The 16,405-nt window shown below is 36.9% G+C and overlaps 1 protein-coding gene across 4 annotated transcripts in view; it reads left to right on the top strand.

The window, feature by feature from the left end:
- The window catches only part of SUGCT (succinyl-CoA:glutarate-CoA transferase), a 734,496-nt gene that overhangs the window by 103,514 nt on the left and 614,577 nt on the right, over nt 1–16,405 (top strand). The gene's annotated exons all lie outside the window — the stretch shown is intronic.

The following is a 16,405-nucleotide window of genomic DNA, read 5'->3' as shown; positions in this document are numbered from 1 at the left end:
CTGAATATTCATTGGAAGGACTGATGCTGAAGCTGAAGCTCCAGCACTTTGGCCACCTGATGTGAAGACCTGACCCATTAGAAAGACCCTGATGCTGGGAAAGCGTGAAGGCAGGAGGAGAAGGGGACGACAGAGGATGAGTTGGTTGGATGGCATCACTGACTCAATGGACATGAGTTTGAGCAAGCTCCAGGAGATGGTGAAGGATGGGAAAGCCTGGCGTGCTGCAGTCCATGGGGTCGCAAAGAGTCGGACACGACTGAGCAACTGAACAACGACAACATACTCCTGTGGTTTGATGCTTACGTTCATAATGGAATAAAACGCTAAATTTAAGTTAGAGGTTAATGAAAATAAAGGTGCAATTTTTTCCATTCAGGTTAATTACTTCCCAAAATTCTTTCCATAAGCTCCAGGTTAAAAGCACTTGGTTTGTATTGCTGTCAGTTATGTTATGCTAAGCGCTAAGCACTAAGCAGGTGGAATAAAAGGGTTATTTAACTCACTCTCAAATTGACATTTTGCCTACTTTTCACTGGATGAGACCTAGATATTTTACCGTAAGTGGAGGTTGCTTCTGAATAATTTTTAAGGGAGAGGGAAAAAAGAAAATATCTAATTTGTGCAAGGAGACATTTTAGTAAGGGAAAAAATGCTTCATAGAAACCTCAGTTGGGAATTTCAGATTTAAATGGCATACATGGGAAAATAGTAAACTTGGAACTCTCATTTGGAGACTTTTCGTTTTCTTTTATACAAAATTAAGTATATAAAGGCAAGAAACATTAATGTGGTTGAAGATAAATACTATAAATGGGTTGTCATTACTAGCTTTGAGTCACAGTCAGAGTTTTAATGGTTATATAAAAGGATGAAAGAACTCTCTCCAAATGAATGATTTATCTCCTTAACAGAGAGGCAGAGGTTAGGTATGGAATGAAGTTGAAAGTCTTTTCTTCCCTCCCTTAATTTTATAGTTGCAAGGAACCTGACATAGGTTAAGTCCCTGCATAAAAGTTGCACACCCAGTAAATATGGAATCCATGAAGATTTCATGGGCTTGTGACCTATGCAGTCACAGAAGGCACTGGGCTTAATTTAAATGCTCTGCTGTGACTGCCTTGGAATTCTTAATAATTTTAAAAATTGGAATATAATTGCTTCATAATGTTGTGTTAATTTCTGCTATACAACAAAGTGAATCAGCTATATGTGTGTGTGTGTGCATGTGTGTGTATATGTATATATATCCTCTCCCTCTTGGGCCTCCCCCCACCAACCTGCAACTTAGGTCATCACTGAACACTGAACTGGGCTCCCTGTGCGGTAGAGCAGCTTCCCACTAGCTATCTGTCATAGTTTTTGAATGAGAGGCCCTGCATTTTTCATTTTGCCTCAGTACTCACAAATTATGCTGCCGGTTCTGTATTTGAGGTTCTACTTAGGTCTCCTGATCTCTACCTGGACTGCTTTTCTTATAGTATGTCAACTCTTAACTTGGGAAAAAAATTTCTTGTAGAGTATTATAGAGTTAAATTCTCTTCTGACACCTAACACAGTGATTCACAGTCTGGAGGTGTGTGCTTCCCTGGGGGTGGGAATGAAGGTGAAGTCACTGGTGGGGCTGTTTCAAAGTGAGAGTACAGTAAGTATAGACTAACGCGTACTTAGAGTGTGTGTCTAAATTTGTTGTTTGCGTTGCTCTTTGAGGCTATAAATTCCATGTGTGTAGGAATAATGTTCATTTTTATCTGTGTTTGTGGCCTCTTCAAAGCCCAAGCATTTGTCAAATAGCAGGTCTACCAATCTTTGGAGATATGTCAGAGAACCAGTTACCAGTGGGCATTCCTCATATACCTTCTATTTTCTAGGGAAAATTAGAAAAAAGTAGTGAATGATTGACTTAGGATAAGTACTTGATAAACAGCTAATGATGAAATGATTTGCTTTTGGCAAACACGGTAGCAGTGATTTAGCCTAATGTGTTACAGGTAACCCCAGTCAAAGGTTGCTAAAATCACTAGTGTATTTAAGACTCATTAGCTATCTTTTTATAACTGACATAGAACATATATTAGTTTCAGTGTAAACATAATGATCTGGTATTTGTATATATTGTGAAAAGGTCATCATAATAAGTCTAGTTAGCTTCCATCACTATATAAAGTTACAAATATATTTTTCTTGTGATAACTTTTAAGATATACTCTTTTAGCAACTTTCAAATGTGCAATATAGAGTCACCATGCTGTACTTTATATCTCCTTAACTTTTAATTTTTATTATTGCGAGTTTATGCCTTTTGACCCCTTTCACCCGTTTTGCACACCCCCTGCCCCTCACTTCATCCATCAACGTATATATATGAGATTGGTATTTTTTTAAATTTAAAAAAAATTTAGATTCCACATATAAGTGAGATTCATTGATGGACACTTATTTTGTTTTCATATCTTGGCCAATGTCATTAACTACCCTTTAACAATAAAAATCTTTTATGCCTTATTTTACAGCTTTGCACTTGCTCACCTACTATTTTATTGAACCCTCATAATCATCATTTGAGGGAGATAGGTAGATGAGGAATTTCCGTTTTCATTTCACTTAGAAGAAAACTGAGGCTAAGAGAGGTTGACCTGCTTGAGCAGCTGAGTCACAGCAAGACCTCTGGTTTCTGACATCCTGACTGGTTCTCTTTTCCCTGCTTAATGAAGGAAAAGCTTTGGCACTGAGAGAGAGGCAAGCTTCAGCTTTCCTTTGGTGAAGCTAAAGAGGAGAAGGCAAATTGAGTAAGAGGCAGGGGAAGCAGAAGAACACTCAGTAATTAGGAAACAAATAGTGAGACTGCCCCTACTTTCCCAAAGCCTGCCAAGACTACAGTAAGGCATGCAACCAAGTAGGCCCTTCTGGATCAATATCTAATCGTGTTTAGATCCCGTGAGTGAAAACTGTCATGGAATTTAACGTTATGGATAAGTGCTTTTGTTGAAATATGAGAATTTTGCGAAGAACAGCATTTAGAGTCATGGGATGATGGGATTGTCTGTTTCAGCCCTAGTTCGCTGAGCGGTCACTGTGTCCCAGCCTCTGTGCTCCAAAGGTTGGAGCGGAAGGCAACGCTGCTGTTTACCAGAAGAGGCAACCAAGTTGGATGGAAAAGTTGGAGGTGTAGACAGTTCGCTGTGGTGCCCCGACAGGGTTACAGAACGTGGTTGGACCTTATATGTCATGCTTCAGAATTTGGATTTTAACTATTTCAGACTTCTGTTTCTCCATCTGTAAATTCTGTTAGGTCTTTTCAACCTATGACCATGTTTCCTTGAATCCTTGCTGCTGTTGCCACTTCAGAATAACCTCTGAGCTGTGAGCAGTATCAGAGTTTCTGAAGGCGGTGATGTGCAGGTAATAATTTATGCTGAAGCCTTCCGGAAGTGTAGTGCAGGGGTGATAACAGCCTGTTCATTCTCTGAACCCACTACAGGCTAAGCTCTGTTTCTTTTTTTTTTTGATGCTGTGCCTCTACCCTAACTCTTTGGCTCTGGACTCTCTCTTTTATTCTGACAAGGACTTCTTCTCCTGACTTAGGCATCTCTTTTCTCTGTTTTTTTCTTGTCTTTCTTCACTTTCCTGCTTTCATTCTGTGCTCTCAGCCTTTCTCATTTTCCCTCCCTTTTTCTCCATCCTTCATTGTGTGGCACTAAAGTTGTTAGCAGTTGTCAGGACTTCCCTGGTGGTTCAGTGGTTAAGACCTTGCCTTAGAATGTAGGGGGTGCAGGTTGGACCCTGGTCGGGGAGCTAAGGTTCCTCATGTCTCACGACCAAAAAAGCAAAACGTAAAACAGAAGCACCATTGTAACAAGTTCAATGAAGGCTTTAAAAATGGTCCATGTCTTTAAAAAAAAAATTGTTAGCTCTTCTGGTTCCAGATCGTACATCCTTCCACTGTACCACTCAGGAGAGTTTCAGAATCTTTCATTAGTTCCCACGGAACAAAAAAAAAGTGCCCTTGCCTAGAAGTCCTAGAACACAAGACAGTGACAGTTACATGACTGAGTTAAGTAACTATTCCTGAACCAATTAATGAGACCTGAAAGATAAAGAATACTAATTGGCTTAAACCATTTCTGGTACAAGGGATGGGGTTAACTCCACCCAAACCATACTGCTGTGACTGGGGAGAGGTGATTTCCTTAAAGAATAGTGGGGTTGTTTTTTTGCCAGAGGAAGAGGAAAAGGATGATGGGCAGCTCATCAAAAACTATTCACCATGCTAACATACTGCATTGTTTTGAGGTTCTAATGCAACAAAGGATATGAAAACTTCTTTGTACATTAGAAAGTATTCTGCTGATGAGTAATATTAATTTTATTAGGCTATTAAAAAAGTATTTCCAGTGTTAAAAATATGCTGAGATTAAAAAGATGGCAATTGACATTATTTTATCATAATTATTATATCTTTTCATAATAGAGAAATCTTGACTAACTTCGCTTAGTCTTACAATCTAAGATAACATTTATTTATTTTAGATCCCCAAACCAAACCACAAAATGATTAAAATCTGCTTTATGTAAATGGGAAGTGCTAGTTCTAGATACTTTTCAAAGTAACATAATAGGAAAGCACATTTTAAAAGAAGTATTCATTTTCTCTTTTTATATAAATGCTCACTGTCATTAAGCAGATAACATTTGAACTTAATTTCAGCTGCCTGAAAAATGACTGCCATTTCATGCAGTGGTAAAAAACAGTTTTCTACTCATTTTGATTGCATTGCATAGGATGACAAATCAATGATTATAACATTCAATATCAGTTGCTAAAAATGAAATTTTGTACCCCTCTCTTAAAAGTGATCTAATGTACAATAGACAAATTATACTTGATTTGAATAGTAGCTAATAATTAACTCAGAGATGATTGCCTCAACCACAACAAAACCATTTCACTGTAGAGACATGACAGTTGCCGGGATGTGGTTTGTAGTGGGCACCAATTTTTTTTATAGTTTCAAGGCTATAAACTTTTAACCCGTGTCATAAAATTCTTTGATTTTTTTTTTTTTTTAGTTTTAATGTGATTTAAAGTTGTCAACTGAAGATTGTCTAATGCCAGCATCTAGACAGTATTCTTTAGATGATATTGGTAAATAACAAGGAAGTGGGTTTGGATGTGGTTCCAATTATTCTGTTGCTCTTATTCTTCTGTTGTGGCTTAGAGAAATATCTTTTGGAAGTTTTAATATCCTTCCTGTACTTAATTACAACCAGGCTCCCCTAATTACTACTACAATGAGTTTGTTTTTTTAGCACCAAATTTCTGTAATTATTTTCACATATAGAATGTTTTGGCATTTTTGATTCACTTTTTCATCTTTGTTTGTATATTGTACATTCTGTTGTTTATTCGCTAAGTCATGTCCGACTCTTTATGACCCCATGGACCACAGCACTCCAGGCTTCCTTGTCCTTCACTGTCTCCCAGAGTTTGCTCAGACTCATGTCCATTGAATCAATGATGCCATCTAACCATCTCATTCTCTGTTGTCCCCTTCTCCTCTTGCCTTCAGTCTTTCCCAGTATCAGGGTCTTTTCCAGTGAGTTGGCTCCTCGATCAGGTGGCCACAGTATTGGAGCTTCAGTTCCAGCATCAGCCCTTCCAATGAATATTCAGGGTTGATTTCCTTTAGGATTGACTAGTTTAATCTCCTTGCTGTCAGAGGGACTCTCAAGACTCTTCTCCAGCACCATAATTTGAATGTATCAGTTCTTCAGCATCAGCTTTCTTCAAGGTCCAACTCTCACATCTGTACATGATGACTGGAAAAACCGTAGCTTTGACTATATGGACCTTTGTTGGAAAAGTGATGTCTCTGCTTTTGAATACGCTGTCTAGGCTTATCGTAGGTTTTCTTCCAAGGAGCAAGAATCTGTTAATCTCGTGGCTGCAGTTACCGTCTGCAGTGATTTTGGAGCCCAAGAAAATAAAATCTGCCACTATTCCCACTTTTTCCTGATCTTTTTGCCATGATGAGATGGGACAAGATGCCATGATCTTAGTTATTTGAATGTTGAGTTTTAAGCCAGGTGTTTCACTCTCCTCTTTTATCCTCATTAAGAGGCTCTTTTGTTCCTCTTCATTTCTGCCATTAGAGTGCTATCATCTGCGTATATGAGGTTGTTGATATTTTTCCTGGCAGTCTTGATTTCAGCTTGTGATTTATCCAGCCTGGCATTTCACATGATGTACTCTGCGTATTAGTTAAATAAGCAGAGTGACGATATATAGCCTGACGTACTCCTTTCCCAATGTGGAACCAGTCCATTGTTTAATGATTCTAACTGTTGCTTGTTGTTCTGCACACAAGTTTCTCAGGAGGCATTGAAGGTGGTATGGTATTCCCATCTCTAAGATTTCCATGGTTTGTTGTGAACCACACAGTCAAAGGCTTTAGCTTAGTCAGTGAAGTAAAAGTAGATGTTTTTTGGAATTCCCTTGCTTTTTCTGTGATTCAACAGATGTTGGCAGTTTGATCTCTAGTTCCTCTGCCTTTTCTAAATCTAGCTTGTACATCTGGAAATTCTTGGTTCATGTTCTGTTGAAGCCTGACTTGGAGAATTTTGAGCATTACTTTGCTAGCATGTGAAATGAGTGCAATTATGTGGTAGTTTGAACATTCTTTGGCATTGCCTTTCTTTGGTATTGGAATAAAAACTGGCCTTTTCCAGTCCTGTGGTCACTGCTGAGTTTTCCAAATTTGCTGACATATTGAGTGCAGCACTTTCACAGCATCATCTTTTAAGATGTTCATATTTAAGATAGATAAAACTTTAATTCTCCTTATTATAGCTCATTTTTATGGATAAACTTTTGATTCAAATTAGCATAGTAATCTGAAATGCATCTTTTTGTACCTCTAGATACACTTGTATTTCTACTTTTCCTATTTAATCTACATCTTTAAATTTTTTTATTGAGGTATATTTTATGTATCATAAAATTCATCCTATATTAAGGGTGACCATTTAATAGTTTTTAGTAGATTTAGTGAGTTATGCAACTATCACCATAAATCACATTTGGAATAAATAGTCTATAGTCGCCTCTGGTCTGGGTGTTACCCATCCAGCTAGAATGGACAAGTTCTGATGGAGGAGGATGTAGGGTTGTGCTGACTCAGAAGAATTCAAGGACTATTATGACTTCTGTGGGCCCAATAAAATTTTGCCTTTATGCATCTTTTCTTCCATAAATATATTTGAATTATATATTTATGATTGCATTGGTGTAAAGATGAATGTAATTAGTTATTATGTCCATTTTTTCTTCTGATTTTAAAAGAATTAAAATTAAAGCATTTATGTGTACCCCTAAAACATTGTTGGTCTTAGGCACTATCAGTTTAGTTCAGTTCAGTTGCTCAGTCGTGTCCGACTCTTTGTGACCCCATGGACTGCAGCACGCCAGGCCTCCCTGTCTATTCCCAACTCCTGGAATTTATTCAAACTCATGTCCACTGAGTCAGTGATGCCATCCAACCATCTCATCCTTTGTCATCCCCTTCTCCTCCTGCCTTCAATCTTTCCCAACATCAGGGTCTTTTCAAGTGAGTCAGCTCTTTGCATCAGGTGGCCACAGTATTGGAGTTTGAGCTTCAACATCAGTCCTTCCAATGAATATTCAGGACTGATTTCCTTTAGGATGGGCTGATTGTATCCTCTTGCATTCCAAGGGACTTTCAAGAGTCTTCTCCAACACCCCAGTTCAAAAGCATCAATTCTTTAGTGCTCAGCTTTCTTTATAGTCCAACTCTCACATTCATACATGACTACTGGAAAAACCATAGCTTTGACTAGATGGACCTTTGTTGACAAAGTAATGTCTCTGCTTTTTAATATGCTGTCTAGGTTGGTCGTAGCTTTTCTTCCAAGGAACAAATGTCTTTTAATTTCTTGGCTGCAGTCACCATCTGCAGTGATTTTGGAGCCCCCCAAATAAAGTCTCTCTCTGTTTCCATTGTTTCCCCATCTATTTGCCATGAAGTGATGGGACCAGATACCACAATCTTAGTTTTCTGAATGTTGACTTTTAAGTCAGCTTTTCCACTCTCCTCTTTCACTTTCATCAAGAGGCCTTTTAGTTCTTCTTTGTTTTCTGCCAGAAGGGTGGTGTCATCTATGTATCTGAGATTATTGATATTTCTCCTGGTGATCTTGACTCCATCTTGTACTTCATCCAGTCCAGCATTTCTCATGATGTACTCTACATATAAGTTAAACAAGGGTGATAATATACAGCCTTGACGTCCTCCTTTCCGGATTTGGAATCAGTCTGTTGTTGCATGTCCAGTTCTAACTGTTGCTTTTTGACCTGCATACAAATTTCTCAGGAGGCAGGTAAGGTGATCTGATATTCCTATCTCTTTAAGAATTTTCCAATTTGTTATGATCCACACAGTCAAAGGCTTTGGCATAGTCAGTAAAGCAGAAGTAGATGTTTCCCTTGCTTTTTCTATGATCCAACAGATGTTGGCAATTTGTACCTAATTAATAAGTCAGCTCTGGAAGAATTTCCTTGAGAACACCCTAAAATATGCCAAATCTGTGAAGAAAGACTATCCTGCACCCGGGAAGGAAGTGGAAACTGAAAGTTGAGATGATGCTGAAGGGTGAATAGAGGGTGGAAAGATGGAGAAACAGCAGTCTGTGACTAAAGAAGTTGAGAGACTGGAGTCAGGAGAGAGAGAGACAGAGAGAGAGAGAGAAAAAAAGTATATTATCACAAAGTTCAAGTATTTGGGAACTATAGGTTTGCATTTGAATCTCCCCAAGAAGCCTAATGCATTCCAGCCTTGAAGGCTTTTGCCAGCCTGCCAGTCCTTGGTTGTTCATGTGTGCGCACTCAGTCACTTCAGTCCTGTCTGACTCTTTGCGACCCCATGGACCATAGCCTGCCAGGCTCCTCCGTCCATGGGATTCTCCAGGCAAGAATACTGGAGTGGGTTGCCATGCCCTCCTCCACGGGATCTTCCCAACCCAGAGATCGAAACTGCATCTCTTGTGTCTCCTTGATTCTTGTGGCCAATTTTTAATCCCCATTAATTTTTGTTCTGTAACTTCCTAAGGGCTCACATTCCTCTCTCAGTTTAAATTTAGGGGATAAATGAATATGAACATTTAACTAATATTAGGGTGAGTAAGTAAGAAGGCAAAGACACACCAAAAAATGAGAAATCAGATGATTTCCAAAGGAAACTATGAAGAATTTTATATAATTATTTTGTGTTATTATTTTATACTATTGGTTCAATTAAATGCAAGTTGACTGCATTAAAGAACATCGTTCACTATTTTTTTTTAAATAGGTTTGGCAAGATGCAAGTGTATGATGGAGGATGTTCTGGTTTTGTGCAGATGAATCTTTACTTATATTCATGGACAGGTCATATTTTTATATGACGTGGGCCATAGTGAGGGAAACCAGGGCTTTTAACTTGTGGTGATTAGCAATTGGGAGAATGTCTCAAAGGAGAAAAGAATAAAACAGGAAGATGGATTTCATTGTGATATAATTTAATTCTCTCATTAGATACTTTAAAACAATTTGGTGCTTTCAAAATGTTCTGAAAATTAGCAAGATAGTTAAGATAAAAATATAAATAAATAGAAGAAAGAGTCATTGGTCTTGACAAATATTCCCTGAATTTAAATTTTGTCTTTGCAGGATCTTGTTGAATAGTGAACCTAATTGATTGTTCCTAAAGGTAGTCTTCTCAATCTTAGAATCACTTTTATTGTGTTACTAGAGTTAGAAAAATTTGCATATAAGGTTATCATTACCATCTTTCTAAATTCCATATATTTGTGTTAGTATACAGTAATGGTCTTTATCTTTCTGGCTTACTTCACTCTGTATAATGGGCTCCAGTTTCATCCATCTCATTAGAACTGATTCAAATGAATTCTTTTTAATGGCTGAGTAATATTCCATGGTGTATATGTACCACAGCTTCCTTATCCATTCATCTGCTGATGGGCATCTAGGTTGCTTCCATGTCCTGGCTATTATAAACAGTGCTGCGATGAACATTGGGGTGCACGTGTCTCTTTCAGATCTGCTTTCCTCAGTGTGTATGCCCAGGAGTGGGATTGCTGGGTCCTATGGCAGTTCTGTTTCCAGTTTTTTAAGAAATCTCCACACTATTCTCCATAGCGGCTGTACTGGTTTGCATTCCCACCAACAGTGTAAGAGGGTTCCCTTTTCTCCACACCCTCTCCAGCATTTATTGCTTGTAGACTTTTGGATAGCAGCCATTCTGACTGGCGTGTAATGGTACCTCATTGTGGTTTTGATTTGCATTTCTCTGATAATGAGTGAGGTTGAGCATCTTTTCATGTGTTTGTTAGCCATCTGTATGTCTTCTTTGGAGACTTTTGGACTCTGTGGGAGAAGGCGAGGGTGGGATGTTTCGAGAGAACAGCATCGAAACATATATATTATGTGGGGTGAAACAGATCACCAGCCCCCCAGGTTGGATGCATGAGACAAATGCTCGTGCCTGGTACACTGGGAAGACCCAGAGGGATTGGGTGGAGAGGGAAGTGGGAGGCGGGATCGGGATGGGGAATACATGTAAATCCATGACTGATTCATGTCAATGTGTGACAAAAACGACTATAATATTGTAAAGTAATTAGCCTCCAACTAATAAAAATAAATGAAAAAAAAAATAGAGTTAGAAAAATTTGTTTTTTCTTGTGAAGTTAATCAGTTCCACCTTCATCTTTGTGCTTTCTAGGGTCAGAAAATTTTATGTACTGGTAGAATAAAATATAGTATTACATCCTTAGGTATTGTCTCATTGATGGTGGCTCTTTACTTACTCTAAGTTATGGTCCAACTGATTCCTGGTGGAACATAGCTATTTTGTCCCAAGTCTTATGTCATCATTGCAGCTAATAGATAAAACATTTAATTTCTAGGAAAATCACTTTAGTTCTTCACAGAACATACATATGAGGTATAAGGATGAATACTTTTTTCAATTTTTTTGTAGCTTAGAGTTGTTATATACCAGCAATTACCAGCAGTTGATTAGCTAAAGTGCTTAGAAATTTTGATTTTCTGGTTATTTTTATTCTCTAGATAATAGAGAGCAAAAAGGAAACTGTTTGATATCAACTATTTTTATAGAAAAATCTTCTAAAATGCTTAGTTTACTTTTCTGTTATGTTAAATGCTGTATACTAAATATATTTTCACTTTAAAGGTTATAATTTTGATCTTTATTTTTTAAACCTATTGATACTCATTTTAGGTACTAAGAAATTAAGTTGAATCTGAACTAACAAAATTCATCCATCCATTATTCATCTTTCCATTTATCCACACTTTTTTTCTCATGCCAGATTATACAAGTGATAAATAAACCAGCCATTTTCCTGCCCCCATGGAATTTACATTGTAGTTGGATATATAGACAATAAACAAATGACAAGTCATAAATTTGCATAAGGAAATAAACAGTTTGATAAAGATAACAGTGACAGTTCTGTTAGTCAGGGCAAGGTCATTCCAGATGGAGGGAACAATACAAAAGCCTGAAACAGGACAAAACTTGGCATGTCCTAGGAACTGACAAATGGTCCAATGAAAGACATCCCTTAGAAGTTGACATTAACACTAAATCTGGCCAAATAGTCATCTAAATAAATGGGAAGTGACATTTAATCTAAATAATAATCCAATATTCTGTGGTTAGCAGGCCCATTAGAAGTTAGAAGTCAGTAACAGACTGTTCTTTTTTGTGGGGAGAGAATTTATTGGCAGGGTACTAGATCAAGCCTGTAGAGCAAATGTTGCGTTCTGGTGCTGTTTTTGTAGAATGACAGTGAAATCACCACAGCATTGCAAACAGTGTTAAATTTTTTCTCCTCTTTGGGCTTACTGGAGACTGGTATTGAGAAGGTCAAGACAGGTTCTGGAAAAGGAGTGCTGTGATTCTTAACATAATAATATAAGGTGCAACATTTCGAGAAGTGCTATACACTTGCTGACCTTAGAGCAGATGGTGTATTGTATAGGCTGTTTACATTTTCCAAAGTTGAACTAATAACATAATAAAAGTTCTATTTGCTTTATGCTAAACGTTGTTCTAAGCACATTGTATATATTAACTATTTTATTTCCCCAATAATTCTGTTATTCTTTTTTTACTGAGGAGGTAGCAGAAACATAGAATAGCATTGTAACTTGCCCTGTGTCACATAGACAAGTAAAGAGCAGAGTTGGGACCTGCACTCAATCTGCACAGAGACTGTTCTATACTTCTACTCTCCTTGAGAGTATAAGGCCCACCCAGTATTCATTCATTCATTCATTTATATACTTAAATGTTTATTGAGTTCTTAGCGCCAAGCATGTTGTTATTCCTGGCAATGTTATGATGAATAAGTTGACTGGGGAATATATTTTAGCTTTTAAGAGAGGTATACAAATATAAGAAATCTTGACCTATCTTTTGGGAGAGTAATTTTGGTAAGTAATATGGTTAGCACTGAGCTGTAGAACTTAACATAATGATTGTACATTGATCTTATATCTTGCAATGCTGCTGTGTGTTAGTCACTAAGTCATATCTGACTCTTTGTAACTCCATGAACTGTAGCTCGCCAAGCTCCTTAGTCCATGAAATTCCCTAGGCAAGAATACTGGAGTGGGTTGCCATTTCCTCCTCAAGGGGATCTTCCCAACTCAGGGATCAAACCCATATCTCCTGCATTGTAGGTGGATTCTTTACCATCTGAGCCACCAGGGAAGCCTTGCTGGACTTGTGTTTTTAGTTCTAACAGTTATTTTAGTGGGTAATAAGATTTTCTGTATACAGAGTCATGTCATCTATTAATATAGGTAGTTTTACTTCTTCTGCTATAGATGCCTTTTATTTCCTTTGCTTGCTTATTGCCCTAGGTAGAAAGTACAATGTTGAATAGAAGTGCCAAGAATAGACATTCTTCTTTTTTTCATGATTTCAGGGCCAAAAATCCAGTTTTTAACCAGTATGTGTGCTATCAGCTGTGGCTTTTTTCACTGATGCTCTTTATCAGATTGAGGAAATTTCTTTTATTTTTTGTTTGCTGAATATTTTTATCATGAAAGAGTGTTGGATTTTGGCAAATGCTATTTCTGTGACTGTTGAGATCATTAACTAGTTTGTATCACTTATCCTGTTAATATGTTATTTGATTATTGATTGATTAACAACTGACATTGATTTTTGTGTATTGAATCAATTTTGCAATCCTGGGGGAAAATCTTAGTTGATCTTGTTGTGTGAATCTTGGTATAATGGCTATATTTAGTTTGCTAGTATGTTGCTAAGGATTTTAAGGTTTATATTCAAAAAGGAGAATTGCCCTGTAGTTTTCTTCTTACTTTGATTTTTTTTTTTTTTACCAGTTTTAGTATCAGGGTGATATTTCACAGAATGAGTTGTTTTCTCCTCTTCTAGTTTTTGGAAGAATTTGTGAAGAATTGGTACTTTTTATTTAATTGTTTCTTAGAACTCATCAGTGAAGCTAAAAAAGCCTGAGCTGCTGCTTTTTTGGGATGAATTTTATGACTGTTAATCTGGTTGTTGTATGTCTATTCAGTTTTTCTATTTATTATTTAGTCAGTTTCAGTAATTTGATTCTTTGTAAAAATTTTTTTCTATTTCATTTAGCTTATTTAATTTATTGGCAAGTAATTATTAATAGTAGTCTTATATAATGCTTTTTTTCCTATAAATTCATTACAAATATTCCCTCTTTTATTCATGATTTTAATAGCTTGAGTCTTCTTTCTTTTTTCTTGGTCAGTCTAGTTTAAGGTTTGTTAATTTTGTTGATCTTTTTCAGTAAACCAACTTTGGATTTCATTGATTTTCTCTGCTGGTTTCCTATATTCTATATTTTATTAATTTTACTTTAGTAGTTTAATCTTTAGTAGTTTCTTCCTTTTACTACTTTTGGGTTTAGTTTGCTTTTCCTTTTGAAGTGTCTTAAGACAGAATGTTAGGTTATTGATTTGAAGTCTTTTTCTTTTTTAATATAGGTGTTTTCAGTTATACATTTCCCTTTAAGAACTGTTTTAGCCTCATATCATATGTTATGGTGTGTTGTGTTTTGTTTTTAGCCATCTCAAGTTACTTTCTAATCTCCTTTGAGCTTTCTTCTTTGATTTGTTAGTTTTTAAGAATGTTTTGTTTAACTTCCACCTGTTTGTAAATTTCCCAAATATCTTTCTGTTACTGATTTCTTGCTTCATTCCATTGTAGTTGGAGAACATTCATTATGGAGTTTTAAGCCTTTTAAATTTGCTGGGGCTTGTTTTTTGGTGTATCTTGGAAGATGTTTGGTGGCTCAGTGGTAAAGAATCCCCCTGCCAGTGCAGTAGACACAAGAGACATGTGTTCAACCCCTGGGTCAGGAAGATCTCCTGGAGGAGGAAATGGCAACCCACTCCAGTAATTCTTGCCTGGGAAATCCTAGGGTCAGAGGAAACTGGCAGGCTATAGTCCATAGGGTTGGAAAGTCGGACACGACTGAGCCTACATGCACACACACATGTTTCAGGTGTGCTTGAGAAGAATGTGTATTCTGCTGTTGTTATGGAGTGTTGTATAGATGTTTGTTAGGTCTAATTGGTATATATGGGAAAATTTTGTGTAACACTTGAAGGGCTATTAAACTTTTTTTTCTGAAACAGTTGTATTATTTTTGTATTCTCACCAGTAATTTATGAGGTTTATAGTTTTTCCACATTCCTGTCAACACTTGCCATTCTCCATAATTTTTACTTTAGCTTTTGAAATGGGTGTGAAGTGGTTTTGATTTGCATTTTTGCATTTCAAGTCTTCTATTTCTGTGTTGATTTCTGCCTAGTTGTTATATTAATATCTATTTTTGAAAGTGGTATTTTTAAGTCTATATCTATTACTGTCCCATTGTCTTTTGCTTCCTTCAATTTTGTCAGTTTTTGCTTCATGTTTTGGAGGTTCTCTTGTTAATAAATGTATGTTTATAATTGTTACATCTTATTGCTAAATTTTATTATTATAAAATGCAGTTTCTTTTGCCTCTAGTAACAATTTTTGTCTCAAAGTCTATTTGTCCGATGTTCTTATGTACTCAGTCTGTTTTAGATTATCCTTTTCATGATGTATTATTTGCTAGGGCTGCCATAACAAAGTTCCATAGACTGTTGTCTTAAGCAACCAAATATCTGTTTTCTCACAGTTCTGGAGGATTGAACTCCATGGTCAAGATGTTGTCAGGGTTAATTTCTTCTGAGGGCCATGAGGGAAGGATCTATTCCAGGCCTCTCTCCTTAGCTTGTCAATGGCTATCATTCCCTGTGTTTTCACATCATTTTCCTTCTGCACATGTATGTCTGTGTCCAAATATTCTCTTCTTATAAAGACGTCAGTCATATTGGATTAGGGTACATCCAAGTGACCTCATTTTAACTTAGTTACATCTTAAAAGGCCTTATGTCCAAATATGGCCACTTTCTGAGGTGCTAGGGTTAGGACTTCAGCCCAGAGAAGTTGACACATGAAATTAACAGTCTAAAGTGCCACCTCCCTACATATGTAATTTAAGTTTTTCTAATGGTCACATTATGTGTGTGTGTGTGTGTGTGCACGTGCGTGCTCAGTCACTGTGATGTCTAACTCTTTGTGAATCTTTGTAGCCTGTCAGGCTCCTCTGTCCATGGGATTTCCCAGGCAAGAATACTGGAGTGGGTTGCCATTTCTTACTCCAGTGATCTTCCTGACCCAGAAATCGGACCCAAATCTTCTGCATCTTCTGCAGTGGCAAGTGGATTCTTTACCACTGTGCCACCTGGGAAGCCAATGACCACATTAAAGAAAGTAAAAATGAATTGTAATTAATTTTAATTACCTATTTCATTTAATAGGCCAAAAATTTTTTATTTCAAAATGGAAAATTGTTATAAAACTAGTGAGAAGATAGTTTACATTTTTTCTGTACTGTCTTTCACATTTGAAATGTACTTTATACTTATGGCTCATCTTAATTTGAAATATCCTCATCAAAAGGCTTAATAGCCACATATAGTTAGTTAATGGCTATTGCAATGGCCAGAACAGTCTCAGAACACAGAAGAATGGGAACATGCATAGAGAGTCCAGTATTTCCTTTATTCCTTTCCCACTTGTTTGAAAGTAAAAAGTTGTATTTAACCATAACCTTTGTCCACTTTCTACTCTTTCCTTATTATTACCTGTGGTAGACCAAACAATGGCCAAGAAAGATGTCCATGTCCTTATCCCTGGAACCTGTGATTATGTTACCTTACATGATTAAAAGAACATCATAGATATGATTAACTTAAGAC

This window comes from Cervus elaphus, chromosome 18, assembly GCF_910594005.1.
Source record: "Cervus elaphus chromosome 18, mCerEla1.1, whole genome shotgun sequence".
In the NCBI taxonomy this organism is placed as follows: domain Eukaryota; kingdom Metazoa; phylum Chordata; class Mammalia; order Artiodactyla; family Cervidae; genus Cervus; species Cervus elaphus.
This window is presented reverse-complemented; position numbering and strand designations above follow the sequence as displayed.